The sequence below is a fragment of the Kogia breviceps genome, chromosome 5 (genome assembly GCF_026419965.1).
Source record: "Kogia breviceps isolate mKogBre1 chromosome 5, mKogBre1 haplotype 1, whole genome shotgun sequence".
In the NCBI taxonomy this organism is placed as follows: Eukaryota; Metazoa; Chordata; class Mammalia; order Artiodactyla; family Physeteridae; genus Kogia; species Kogia breviceps.
This window is the reverse complement of record NC_081314.1, coordinates 117,435,878-117,451,569: the sequence shown is the minus strand read 5'-3', so window position 1 is coordinate 117,451,569 and position 15,692 is coordinate 117,435,878. Positions and strand designations below refer to the sequence as shown.

Genomic DNA, 15,692 nt, shown 5'->3' with positions numbered 1-15,692 from the left:
TTCTGAATTAATGCTTTATAATGGCATGTCCCATGGTGTTTTCCCAGGGCTACACAGTTGTTTTAACAGAATTGAAGTTCAATGAGGCAGACTAATATCTAAATCTCAAGATGATAAATGTCTCATGTTGTGACATTTTCTTCCCATCTGCTTTCCCAGTGGGATGGAAACTTCCAGAGGAAGAAGCATGGTGATTTCATTGACGTTAAAGACATATGAGTGAGGCTTCCCCATAGCAGTGTAGAAACAGTTTCAAATACTCATTGTCACTCCTGATTGAATCACTAGCAAAATGCCCAATGGGTGGGCATCAAAACATCTGAGATGAAAGCACTCATTAGGTGATGGTAGCAAACAACTTTCTCATTCAAGAGAAAGTTTCCCTACCTCCCCTCTGCTGACCCTCACTGCACAAGTCCATGAGCCTGTGGTGCTGAGAGTGAGACTCCATCACCAGGTTCACCACTGATCCGCATTTATGCTGGTCTGTTTTCCTTTCATTAAATCTCTTACAAAATGCTGGCTTGAGTAGGTATAAGACAGAAGCAGGACACTGTGCAGTGAGTTTCCCATGCCCCAAGAAGTGTGAATACTCAGCCTAGAGCATGTATCATAGAGTTTCTCTGGGTATGAGAAATCTACCAACATGGTTCACATAAAATTAGACAACTAAAGTAGAACCAAGCTGTTAAGAGCACTGTAAAGAAGAGGAGCATAGCACTGATCTGAGATGAAGAAACACTTGCATATTATAGGCTAATGGTTGTATTCATGCAGTAATGAACAATACATCAAAATTGGTACTTCTTTCTCATTGACAACTTGCAATATATAAAATAAAACAGCAATGATGTTAAGACAATTTTTATGGTGGCAAGGTTCAAGATTCATTTGATGTGAATAGGACTGGGCTGTGTATAGATCTACTTATAAGCACTAGATTCTGTAAAAAGAAGAAGCACATTCTCTAATTCCAATGTGGCCATCCCTGAGTATGATTTTATGCTACTCTCTGAGAGTGGTGACCAGACATGGATGCCAATACTCATGCTTGGCAACAGGAGAATTTTGAATCACTGCCTGCCTGTGCCATGGAGGGTCTAGCAATCAGCAAGTTGAGAGTACTGGTTAGTGCACAAGTAGGAGAAAGTGCCTGTGAAAAGGTCCTTGTGAGGCTCTCCTTTTCTGCTCACTGGAGAATCTGGGGTCATTGCCAGTGGATGATGAGACAGGGTTTTTGTACTCACTATTGCTAACTGAATTGCTCTTTGCAGGAGACATTTGCTTTAGGAAGTATTCTGGTCTCTCACTGGCTAAGAAATACTGTAAAAAACAATCCAGTTGTACCAAAATAAATGTATGAGGGGAAAAATAAAGATTTCAAGCAAAGCAATTTTGAGCAGATTGATTTTACTTGTATTGAACTCATTAATTCATTGTACTTTTACTAAGTGCCATTTATACTTAGACATGAAAAGAATGGGGGTGAGGACAGAAAGAAAATACTGCCTTCAAGGAACTTATATATAATTTTTGATATATATATATATATGATGTACAAATAATAATACATATGAGTATTATTCCATTATGTATATATGTGTGTGTATATATATATATATATATCTATATATGCACACATACAGCACATCTTCTTCATCCATTCATCTATGGATGAATGGATGGATACTTAGCTTGCTTTCATATTGTGGCTGTTATACATAGTGCTGTAATGAACACAGAGGTACATGTATCTTTTCCAATTAGTATTTTCATTTTCTTCAGATAAGTAAATGTTATGGGGATGTAATGTACACATAGGGAATACAGCCAACAATATTATATACCAGCTTTGTATGGTGACAGATGGTAACTGATCCATTTCATAATTATGAAAATATTGAATCACTACTGATGTACCTATTGATATATTGTACATCTGAAAGTAATATAGCATTGTATGTTAATTATAATTCAATACAAAATAGGGTCTCAGAGTTAGATCTGTCTTCCTCTTCAGCTCATATATAAGAAGCACTATTCCTCGGTTAACATTAACACATTTCTAGTGGCAACCTAACTTCACTGAAAAGCTAGTGCTCTCTGAATCAGCAGGGTTGATAAGCCAAAGTACATAACAAGCATGGTTTTTACAGAGCTCTCTCACAGGATGAAGAGAATGGGAAGCACTTTAGAAAATGGCTCTATACAAGTCATGATGCCATTTGGAAAATGAAATAAGTTTTACTCAACAGCCAAGTCTGCAGTCTTTGTAATATGAACAGATTTAATTGTTTTAGTAGACAAAAAACCATCCTCTTCCTAAAGTTATGGCTTATGTTTCAGTATATGCTTAGAAAATTTGAATAATTTATTGCACAATGGTGAAATATTGGGGAAAACTCATTCCTACTATAGGCAAAGACCAGAATGAATAGTTCAGTCATTTTGGTTTTTTAAAAAATTTTTTTATTAATTAATTTTTATTGGAGTATAGTTGCTTTACAATGCTATGTCAGCTTCTATCGCTGACATATACATATATGTATATGTACATATACATATATCTCCTGCCTTTTGGATTTCCCTCCCATTTAGAACACCACTATGCATTAAGTAGACTTCCTGTGCTATACAATATGTTCCCACCAGTTGCCTATTTTATACATAGTATCAATAGTGCATATGTGTCAGTCTAGTCACTTTAAAACAATGACTCTTGGAATAAGTATTAGAGGAACACATAAGAAAAATCTTTCTAAAGGGTTGACAGCATGTAAATATTTTCTAATCAAGAACTGGAATTTGGAGATAGGGGTGGCAAAAAGTAGATCCACTTAGTAAGAAATGTATTCACTTTGCAGTTAAAGAGTGAAAGCTATTCTAGATTTATACTATATATTTTATATTGTAAGTTTTGTAAAATAAAAATGTGTTGTTCTGCACATGATTAGAGCTTGGAGTTGAGGCCACTGGCCGATGAACTCACAAGTGTAGGTAGTGTGCTACATGAGGGGGAAGTTTTTCGCTAACATCACAAGGCTCTCCGGCCCAATGAATGGAGTTTGATAGTAATACTTGCTACAAATGAAAAAAAAAAATGTGTTGTTGCTGAGTTTTCTTTATTCTCTACCTCTAGTCAGGACTGGAAATGATGCAGACCCACTTGGCTGTCAAAACAAGCAAAGTATGGGCAGGAAGAGAGAAAGAAAATATTAATCAAGACAAAGAAAAACTCTTAACTATTCAAGATTTATGCCCCCGTTTGTGTGGTATCCAGCTATTGGCAGAACAGCAAGTTCTTGGTGACTATGATATCCCTGAGGTGGTACTTAAACATCTGGTCTTTTATGTGACAAAATAAATGTAAGACGTTATGTGAACCAGGAGTAAAAAGATCTTTGAAAGGAAGATTTTATCAAACCTCTCCATTCAGGCATGTAAGGTAGAATCACCTCATTTTATAGATGAGTAAACTAAGGCCACTTAGGAATTAAAATATTTTTTCCTCTTTTTGCACTCATGTGCTCCTTTAAAACTAACAATATATGGATGATGGGGGACTTCATCTTACATCCTATGATCCCTCTATAGACTAAGAAGGAAAGGGTATGAGACTATTTTTCCATAGAGTACTACTACAAGTGAGAAAAAAGAGCCTTCTTTCATTTTAAAACTGTACTCTGACTTAAGAGGATACCTACTGCAATGGAAAAGTTACTAGACACTATCACTCAAAATGTCTTCTGCAGAACAATAATTCCAAACACACACACAAACACACACACATACACATACACACACACACACACACACCCCATGCACACACACTAGACCTCTGGTTAACCTCTGTTTCAACAAGAATACATACTGTCATGAATATTCACTGTTAATATTAACATATCTGAGATACAAAAAAGGTGCACATATTTTCTTATGTGATTCAAGGTATTTTCAGTTTCACATGTGAGATTCAATGTAGCATTCACACAAATTAAAGTAGCGATTTTTCCTTCCTGTGTCTCACGCGATAAGAGCATTCATCGCCTCACTCTCAGATCAGTTCTTATGCATTCAATCTTTTTAAATTGAATGTGGGCATAAGGAGGAGGCTGCCCTGATACAAAGTTTTATAGAAGCAACCTCTATTCTCTTATGGAACGGTAAATTCACAAATTTAACGGGTAGAAAAACAAGCATGCATTTTAAATATGCAAAGTATAACCATGTGAAACACTCCGATGTTCATTCCCAACTGAATTCCCTGAACCAATAAAAATTATTTTCTAATTTAATAGTTCATTAAATTAGCTTGGCATTGGCAAATAGTTGGCAGTTTATATAGGAAATAAGAAGCAGATCATTTCTTTTGGTTAGGCTTCAATTCCTGCCTGGATGTGTTAAATCCCAAGAAAATGCAGCAGTGCTCAATACATGCATTTTGTAAACTTTCACACTGCAATTTTCTAGGGGCTCAGGTATTTATTACTGCTACAACTGGTACTTAGTTACGAGGATATAATAACAGATTGGGGTGTTAAATATATATTGAACATTCACTATTGCTAGAGCTATTATAGCTCACATAAATAAATGGAAATACAAACCTCTGCATTATTTTTCTAACCACCATAACTACAGAAACAGACTGCTCTTCAGTAGGTGTGAAATTCCGCTTTAGGTACAAGCTACTCCAATTTCACAGTTGAATCCTAGAGTTGTCACAGAGCCCCACTGAGTAAATCTCACATTTGTATGCATTCAAGGTCATTACTGAATGTGATTGCAATGAGATTCGACACCTCCATTTATTTGTTGTCAGGGAGTGGGTTTTAAATTTGAACAAACCTTAATTGTGCTTATTTCATAGCAAGCTGGGGTGATTTCTCTCCTGACTTGACTTGTCAAAACAAAATTTCCACTTCTAAAACACTGTCTTTCAATAATTCTTCTCTTTGATCAGATTTCCAATGCAGTATTCTGACAGACACTGAATTTATATCATGCCACATAAATATACAAGGTACAGGTTTATAATTTCATGTGATTTCTTTCTGAGAAGGTAAGAATATGAACATTTTCTATTAGAGTATGCATAAAATGCTCATTCAAAAATGAATCTTAGTACCATTTCCAGAAATTTAAAATAGCATATAAGGAAAATTTTCTCACTCTATGGTCACAAAATGCTGTATATCAGATATGTACCAACAGTAATTTTTTTGAACAGTACAATTGATGATGTAAATAGGGTCATCAGTAAGAAAGTTACTATTCAAAATTATATTAAACTCTACATTATTATTAAATACCATAAAATTTAAAAGGGTAGTTTCCTTTTCAGTGTCAAAAATTAAAGAATTACAACTTCCTAATAATATTATGGTCAACCTAATTTTACATATTACAATATTAATTCCAATGAAGAGCTCAAACAATGCAGAATGCATCTGTGACAGAGGCATACTGATTCTTATTCTTTTATATGTGTTGAGGAGGGCCTAGGCTGTTGTTTTTTGACTATTTTAATATAGATTAGTTCTTACTGCATTGCAATGACAAAGAAAAAAAAAACAACTGATTTCCCATTACTCATTATAGAATTTTATGTTGAGCTAATAAATAAACAGTGAACTGATGTGTGCGGAATCAATAAACTCAGGGTATTTTAGAATTTTTGGTTGCACAGATAAATAATAATAGTGGTTATAAGTTATTTTATACCAATAAATTTAAGTGCAGCTTCACTCTAATTTTAGTAATTAAATAATCTAGGATATCGTTAGCTCAGAATGTCTCAATAGGTACAGTTGATTTCAGAGAACACATTTGCTATCCTATATGCACTTATTCTGTGCAATTCTGTGATATTGAGCTAGATATCATAGAACCTAGAAAAGGGGACTAATACTGGAAAAGGAGAATTTAATACTTAAATTGCTTACAGTGTAATGGGTGATAACTTATAACTATATAAATGATAATTCTTTCTGAATAATACTGGATTAAGTCCCATAAGCGTTGCACGTATAAAATGCTTTGGAACTGCACAAAAATAGATATTACTAGCTGGTGATGACTAAGCAAGAGAGATTAGAGAGAAAGTAAACATTTAAGCTGTGTATTAAAGGATGGTTCAAATGTATGCTTGAGAAATGCACAGAAACTTATCCCAGGCAGTAGAAGTGACATTAGCCAAAATCATAGAAAAAGAAAGATATGGCACATTTATGGGTAATTGTGTATGTTCAAACTTAAGATGCATAGTAAAAGATAGATTTGAAAAGATATGTCAAGCAAGACTCTAGAAAAACAGAATGACATTCTAGGAAGAATTAATTTATTTATAAGGCCAAACTGCTGAAAAAGGAAAGCTCTGGGTAGGCTGTTTGATACAGTGGAAAGAAAATTGCACTTGGATTCAGAAGATGTGCACTGCTGTCATCTCAGAGATCTGGAAAGGTTGATTAAACTTTTATTATTATTACTATTTTGGCCACGCCATGCAGTATGCAGGATCTTAGCTCCCCAACCAGGGATCGAATCCATGGCCTCTGCAGTGGAAGTGCAGAGTCTTAACTATGGGACCTCCAGGAAAGTCCCATCCCTTAAACTTTTAAATGTCACAGTTCTGATCTGCAAAATAGAGCAACTCAGGGCTTACTGTAAGAGGTAACTGAGAGAATAAAGGTTTGAGATTCCATGAACATGGCACAAAGAAGATATATCTCAAAAGGTATGAGAGCTTAGCCTTAAAACAGTTAAACTGGCCCATCGGGTATGGAATGACTGAATTTGGGTTTAAAAAAATGCGGAGGTAAATTGGTCCTAAGTCTTGGGGTGACAGTGGGAAAAGAAAATAAAAATACTACTGTTGGGTGTCTACAAAGCCTTTTAATCACTACAGTCTCATGTTGTTTAAAGAGAGATAATTTGTGATTAATTATATTTACTATATTGCCATTTGCAATGTTTTACATATTTTTAAAATATAAATTAGACTGTATTTGAGATTACCCCTCATATTGTCTCATGTTATTTGAACCAGCTTCAGAATGCTTGCTGAGTTCAGAACCTCAGTTGGGAGAAATGCCAAGGTTGGCTACATTCTTGATGACCCTGGCCAAAGCTATATGAAGCAGGAAGAAAACTGATTCCTGGGCAGTCAAACTATAGCATGAATAATCATTAATTAAGCTAGTAAGGCTATTCCTATTAATGTCCAATGTGAAATACAGAGCTGGTAGGGGGAGAAGCAGAAAGACAGAGAAAGTTTTGTTGATTTACATTAATGGTGCAGTAGAATAAAGATGAATGAAATTCCGGCAGCAATGTAAATTGACTGCCAAAGTTGTGTTGAACCTACACAGGTCTCCTAGTTTCTGAGCTGCATTTTCAGCAGGCCTTGTGACCAGTAAGAATTGAGATTTCAGCCTTGTTATGGAGCCAAGCTTTTCCTGGTTTTCTGTCAGGCTTGGTTCCATGGTTAACATTCTACTCTTCTTTATAGCCATCACATTTTTTTTCAATAAAACCTTAAAGATTTCACATAACCTGAAGAATTTCCTTAGCAAAAGAATGTAACAAACAGCAAAATTATAACTCTCTCGACAAAATCCATTCTATTATCTACCTGGAGTGACAGAATCGTGATGTTAGAGCTAATATACCAGGAATTGTATATAACCTATAATTTTTCCAATCAAAGGGTAGATCCAGAGGAGTGCACCATGCATGCTAATGTGATTTGTCATATGTGTTGAAGCAGATCAAAATATGTAGCTTCTATGTTATATAATTCTCTAAGAATTAATCTCGTTGTTCAGTGGATTCGTGTAGGAGGATGTGTTCTACACTTGCTTTCATAAATTTACGTATCAAAGTGTCTTTCAGTATGGTAATGCATATCTGTAAATCTTTATCTTTAATCTTTTGAATACATAGAATCAGATAACTTCAGTTCTTAAAGGGATTTTTTAATACCATATTTGATCAAATCTATGTTACCATCATTTGTAAGATATAATATGTATGTATGTCTTTCCCAAAGTCACCACTGCCAGATATGGTTGTGAAAGTCATCTGATTTCAGAAATGTTAATACGTGAAAAAATGTATATCTTAGACTTGTTGGAAAAGTATGTAAATAAATCATCTTGTTACTCAACATGTTCATTCTGATGATAATTTAAAAATAACCATCACAAAGAATGGACTAGTTTTCTAGTTGTTGGCAATTAAAACTCAAACTTGAGTCTCCACAACCATAGTTCAATATAATTTCCACCCACCATATTGCATGAAATTGTAGGTAATCTACGAAGAGGTTAATTATTTTTATTACTTACTCTGACAAATTAAGTTGTATTAATATATTTATTCAATAGACTTTAAAATATTTTATATCATATATGCACACAGGTAAATACATATACACTATACATACATAAAAGTTACATAAAAATTAGTAACATACCATCATTTCTATTACTAAATGAAATGTTACTTCCCACCTCTGTTGACAGTTTTTATGCCAGATTATTCATATTTTAATAAAATTTAGAACATATACTTTAATTTCCACTAAATTATAATCAACTGCTCACTTTGCTCCATACATATAAAATTTAGCCACATTCTCATCCACAACTATACTCAATGCAATCTTTTTATTTTTTAAAGAAAAAATTGTTTTTCTCACTTTTGTGTTACTATGGACTCTTAGTTATCTCTTGTCTTGTATAGAAAGTTAATCATTTTCATACAAATTTTGCCATTTAACCACTTCCATAACTCTTTAACAACTCTCCATGACTTTTAATTCAAAGAGTTCCAATGATTTACTTCCCTTCCATTTTTAGAGAACTAGCAGGGTTCCTATAGTTGAATTTAAGCTCTTTTATTCTATAAAAAAATTTAAAACTCTGTAGAGTTTTTGCCTCACTTGACACCCATTGCATTATCTGTCTGATATCAAAATCTTCGGTCAAGAAATTCCAGCACTTGAACAATTAACAAAAGAAACAATAACTTTAATAGGAGTTTTCTTATTCTGAAAAGAGAAAAATTACTTTTTATTCTAAAAAATTCAAAATCTGAAAAGAGAAAAAATAGCCTGTAACATCAGAAGATGTTTAAATAAACAAAGCAACTCAATTTTCAAGCAGTATCTTTGTACATACTTTTAATCAAACCATTTGAGGATCTTTTTGACTAACGTTTAGTCTAGTATCTAATCCAATTATCTGTGTATATATAGAGAAAATCATGTAGATTTAAAAAATGCATATCCACTGTCATCTTCATTCACTTCAACTTTAAATTTCATATTCACATATGAATTAGTGGCTGTAAAATCTTTAGATACATATTTTAGAAGAATAATTTCTGCTGCAACTTTGTCTATATTTCCCATTAGACTTGGAAAGACAGTATTTTTTTTTCTATGAAAAGTTGTTTTCCAGAGCCCTCAAGCCAGTGACAGCATGACAAATGAGGGAAAGATACACAGCTCTATTAAATCTCATCTTTGATGAGCAGGCCATGGGACTCATGCTTTGAATCTATAAACTTTAAAAGACCTCAAGTTCTTCATTCAAGCATACAGTCAGTGTTTGATTCATTGTTATTTAGTTATTGTGTAATAATGAGCCTGATTAGAAGAACCTGTCAAACTTGTGAATTGTTTTAGTGAATTTGCAACTAACGTAGTTTAGTATTAGCTCTAAGTTAACCGGTGCTTGGGGATAAATGTCATTGAATTTTCATATCTGAACCACATTAGATATGTTAAAAAATATTGCTTCAAATTATATAATCATGCTTTTCTGTTACAAATGTGGTCTTGGGTTAAATTAAAACTCTATAATACAGTTAAATATAATTTTAAGTAAAATGTGATCACATTAGCATAAATGCAGAAGAAAGAAACACACAGAATACCTAAGTTATACATCTTTCCAAATACTATTTTCCCCCCTTGAGTGAAACATTTGTTTGGCACACAACACCGGAAATTGATGTCCAATCAGAGACCACTAATCACCTGTGGGTCATATTATACTATAAATATACACCTTGAATTTACACAATGTTCCATTATGAAATGAAAACAGATTTTGAGCAGATAAACCGATTTCAAGGTACTAAAAATTAATACTTCATGATGCTGGCCTCCTGAAAGAAAGATACGACTTAGAGTAAGATTTCCTGCAATAAGAAATATCTGAGCTTAGTCTTGTGACAATGGTGGCGTGTGTAAAGTTTTCTAGGCAGAGCATCAGCTTATGGGAAGCCCTAGAAGTAAGAAACATAAAGTTGGGATTGAGGGCTTTCGCCAGTGTACTGCTGTTGAGGCTCAGACCGAAGGCAAGAGTGAAAGGTGAGGATGTAGATTTTAACATAGATGAGATCAGGACACTGTAAGCCATGCTGTGGATGGTAAATTTTATCCCTGAGGTTCCAAGAGGCCAGTAAGTGATTTTGAACAGGAAAGTAACTTGGTCGGATTTATAGTTTTAGAAGACTGCTTGTGACATTGTTTGGAGAATGAGTTGAAGTTAAACAAGACAGATGGCAGGTTGCAGTAAATCCAAGTAAGAAATGATGAAAGACTAAAGCAAACAAACAACACAGTGAACAAAGAGATTTGGACCATTATGTTCAACAACAGCTAGATGAAGACTGCAGCGAGGCAGAATACAAATCACTGGGTTTAGAAGACTCCCACTTGTCTACTAGACATAAAATGCCTGAGGTGAGAAGAAAGAGGTAGATGGAAGAGAACACAAGGACAATTCCTATCACCTCAGGGTTATTTGTTGATCTCCTGGGGACACACTTCATTTCTACATGATTAGAATTAATAACCCTTAGGTGACAACTGGCTTTACTTCTTAACTTCGCAATCTAAAGTTTATACATGTGGCCTCCATAGATAAACTCAGCCATTAATCTTTATCCTTTGACAAATGGCTACTTCTTGTCAAAAGGCTCAATGACAAAGGTCAGAGGCCAGAATGCTCTCTCTGAATATAGTCTCTGAACTAGGTCATGCACTGTTGTCATAAGATGTCACTTAACCAAAAGTAAAACTTACTTTTGCCACTTTAGTGTACCCCAAATCATTCCTATCTTTAATGTGGTAAACATTCCACATATGTACATATATGCATGCACACAAAAGGAGTTAAAAAAAGAAAAGAAAAGAAAAAGAAATAGCACAGGAGAAAACAGAGATTTGAGTATTAACTATTTTTTCTTGTATATATCATTTAAAGATCATCTGCCAAAGGGTATTATAACTTTCTCTGTCCTGGTGTTAAGGTGAGATATAGGTTGAAATACATCCAAGAGAACAAATTTAAGACTAGAATAATGCTTTTCTGAGTTGAGGGATGAATATGTTCAGGCAATATTCAGTTTTATTAAATAGTAATGAGATGCAACCAAAATAGTCATGCAATCAAAATGACAACACGCTGTTCCAACAGATTACTGAATTGGTTATTTTTAACTTGCCAAATTTATTTCTCATTGCTTTTCTCAGTATAATGTGGTAAGTAAACAACTCCACATTTACACTGAAGTTTTCATACTAATATAAGGTGATATTCATTTCAAAAAGCAGGCCAAACAAAAAAGCAAACCTCCAGTGGGTTTTGCCCTTCCCATGTACCTCAAATAGTTTATTTTTATACAAATATCTGTAGCAAATTGGTGATAAGTGAAACATTTGAAGAAATTCAGTTTAAAAATAACAAAGTTATAAAAGTGTTTGAGATTGTATTTCCAGTATCCTATTTATTTCATCAGTATGTGGTATCTAGTGGTTCAGACATTTTTCCTTAGGAATACATATGCGGCTAGAGTGAATTACTATACTTACTGTCAGAGTATGATCGTCTATGAGCAAGAGATTGTGCCTGGACCTCTCATAGCCTTTTCTTTTTGGTATTGCTTATTTTGTTCTATTGTAACTCCCTTCTATTTGTAGGACACAAACCGGATCTTGAAAAGTATAAAATAAATTAAATAAAACTGACACCAGAAAGCTTCATAAAAATGATGCAGATAATTAGATCATGGTTTCTAAAGAAAAGAGATGAATCTCAACTATAAATGGTGTAACGTACTCAGAAATACCTCAAAAAGCAAGTCCATCCATTTACGCCTACTGCCTCACTTTTGCTTCAGTGTTTATTGCTTATACCTTCGTTGGTAGTAATTTATTCTTTTGGCATTGAAGGTCATTTTGGTGGTAAGTGTGCTTATGCCAAATGGGGTTTTACTATCTTCATTCAAAAAACAGCTAGGCTTGTCATAGACTTTTGTAAATATAATGCAAATTAAAGAATAGAGGAGAAAAATAGTAAAAATCAGTAAAATCTGTTAAGATATCCAGTAAGAAAGAAATTACTGTTTGCAGTTTAGAGCTTAATTATAAAACTTAAAAAATCCATTGTAGAAAATGAAATCATTTTTGTTCATGTTATAAAATTACTTAAATTTCATATATTGCACAGTATATCAGGGAGCCAAATTTGGACAATTTTACCTGAAAACATCTCATGTAAAAGTAAAATAAATAAACTAAGCTTACAATTAAATTTTTGCAAAAAAGCAGAATTTAAAGTGATTTAGTAACATTTATTATTCTTTTCTGCCTTAAACATTAGTTGAAATATTCAGATTTTTGCTAAAAAATGCCTAACAAATGGAACTAGGTTTGTCTTGATATGACAACATTTTTAAAATTAAGATTTACTTTATGAATATTTATTCCATAATATAGATCTTAGAAAATTAATACTGAATTTTGAAATAAAAACTATTCAGTGGAATGTCATTCTAAAGATAGACATGAGACAGAAAAAATAATGAAAAGTGGTAAGAATTTGCAGGGACTCCAGTTCCACAGTAAACACTCTTAAGTGGAAAACTGTTCTTATGTATAATTATAAAATTCAGGTAGAACAACAAAAATGGATAAAGGAAAATTGAAAAAATATTTTTTTCTGCAATATTTCATGTGAAATAGCACACTTCTAGTAGAAATCTGAGGTTTCTGTGGTGAAATAATTCTGCCAAATTTCCCTTTACTAAGAAGAGTGTAGGCCATCCCTGGTGTAGCTCAGAGCATGTGGATTTTCAGCATCAAGCATGGTTCACTGCACTGCATGATACTGTACCTCTTTTAGGAAACAGTAATCATATGGCATTCTGTGATCTGCTGTGTTCCACTACTGGTTACATAAATAAAGTTGAGAGGTCATTTCTACCATAAATTTCTGTTTGTCAGAAATTTTCAGTCAAAAGAAAATATGTAATGGAGGATGGAAGGCCAAAGTCAAACACAAATTATCCACCAAGGTGATCTTTTATATATTTAATCCTGGTCAGTTTAATTGTGAAATTGCAAAGACTGTATCAAAAATTATTCCTGTAAATTTATAATATGTGCTTTCAGAAAGCATGTATTAAGATGCCTTTGTAGGAAAGTTTTAAAAAAAATCTTTTGTTGGTTAAAAACATGCTGCTTTGTGTAAGAGTGCAAATTCATTTAAAATATATTGCCAGAGATTTGATAACATTGATATATTAGTAAACTACCTGAATATTTCATGCTTTTAAATTTCACAACTAAAGATATTTATCAAGTGATATTAGTCTGCATGTAGAAGAAGAATGCCCTGATAATATATCTGATGGCAAGCATAGCCAGTGGGATACAATTCAGATCATTACCTAGTATAGGTTTCCTTCAGGTTTTTAAGTAAATTTTCAGTAACGATGAAAAAGGAGTTGTCAAGTAAAATGCTAGCACACAAATTTCAAGTTGCTAAAAAGAATCATAAGGTTCATATGAATGTATTTATGCTCCATAATATTTTTATATGAATGGCAATCAACACTAATTCCTATAGAAAACTGTAGAACTTTAATCACAGAGTTGGCATCAACTACAAAAAAATTAACTGCTAGAAGGGACTGAAAAGTCCCTTCTAGAGTCCAGAGTCCAGACTATCAAGATACTGGGTTAGAATCACTGTTAATGGTAGAGAAGAGCATTGCACAGGTATCTTGTTCACCACCAAGAACGGGAAACTTGAGAGGCACATAAGTGCAGGGATGAAGCACAGGTTCAGCTATCAGAGAAAACTGATTACATTTTACTACTCCATTTTTTCTACATGGGATCTAGGCAAGTGACATATTGTTTGACTTCAGTTTCTTTGAGTGCAAAATTGAGAGACTAATACTTAGTACATAAAAGAATTTGGAAAAGTAAACTTGAAAATGCATGTAAAATGCCAGTTGGAACACATGGTAGGCAATTAAACAAGTGCTAATAATAGTTATTAATATGATGACCCTAAAATGAAAATTTTGAGACCGATGAAGTATAGGCTCACAAACCCACATCTGCTCAAATCCGCTTCATTTCTTCAGAGATAGGTCCTCGAGAATAAATCTGGAAAGTACTTTTTATCAAAGACCATATCATAGAATGAATATAGAACGAAAGGAAAGACACCTCCAAGGTCAAATCAGACTCATGAGAGTGAAAGCTGATTCTCTGCTCTGCTCAGCATATGTCACATCGGTTGAGAAGTCCCAAAAGGCTGGGCAAGCTCCTGGAAACTCTATATTCTCCTACCAGCCAGCATAGAGAACTGCGCATTGGGATACACTCATAATCAAACCACACCTGTTACGACAAATTTCCCATTGCTAGTAGAAAACATCATGGGGCCATTTTGATATGGAGGTATCTTGGAATTCTCGCTGAAGTGTCAATATTTCCTCCAAATTCTGCTTAATTCTAGACTGAGTAAAGTAAAAAGACATAAGAAAAGATAGAAAAAAAAAAGAATTCTCACAGTAAAGAACTCTCATAGAGCTACTTGACTTGAGCCCTTGTCTCCTGTTCCATTTAAGTAAATATGAATCCCTGGGTCTTCCTCTGAGTATTAAAAGTATTTGAAGTCTAGAGAGCACTCTGGCTCTGAATTTACTCTTGAACAACAAAACAAGTTGAGTAACACTGACCAACAAAGGAAAATATTTTCTCCTTTCCAAGGTGATCAGGAACAACTTAATCATGTTAGTTCATTCAACTTAGATCATACTGCTACCCACTCTAACTTAAGTCTAATCATGTACTATCATGTATCTCACAGCAGACCTTAACAACTACACATCCGGAATAAATATAAGTAGATAAATAGAAAAGCAGAAAAAATTATAATTTGCATTAGTTTTTAAGTTCAACTGTTTCACTACTAAAACTAACCTAGTAAATATATTTGCCAGATCTGGCTTTAACTGAATGTAACAAACCAAAACTATTTGGTTTAAATTGACGATAATCTGCAAACTCTATGACACAAACCATAATGAAAAGGGGAACTATTTACTCTCTTTTCTCATAACGAACTTGGAAGATCTGAATATTGAAAAAAATTAACTGTGCTCATATGATATTTTCTGCAAACAGAAGTATCACCGAATGATATGTACCTGGTATTCTTACCACTTTAAAATGTATTGACAAACTAAAATGGTTATTTTGGTCCTGCTTCAAGTCTTTTCATTAAGTCCATGAATTATTATAACTTCTTGAGAAGCTAGGGCAAAGAATTTGATGCACTTCCTTCTAACATGTTTCATTCAGAATTTTTAAATTAAGA

General features: G+C 33.7%; 1 protein-coding gene and 1 non-coding gene across 4 annotated transcripts in view; one reads left to right on the top strand and one right to left on the bottom strand.

Moving 5' to 3' along the window:
- The window catches only part of ROBO1 (roundabout guidance receptor 1), a 1,123,100-nt gene that overhangs the window by 928,295 nt on the left and 179,113 nt on the right, over positions 1 to 15,692 (bottom strand). The gene's annotated exons all lie outside the window — the stretch shown is intronic.
- Positions 2,940 to 3,089, top strand: LOC131757859 (small nucleolar RNA SNORA62/SNORA6 family). The gene has a single exon (XR_009336010.1). It is a non-coding gene; the product is annotated as a small nucleolar RNA SNORA62/SNORA6 family (small nucleolar RNA).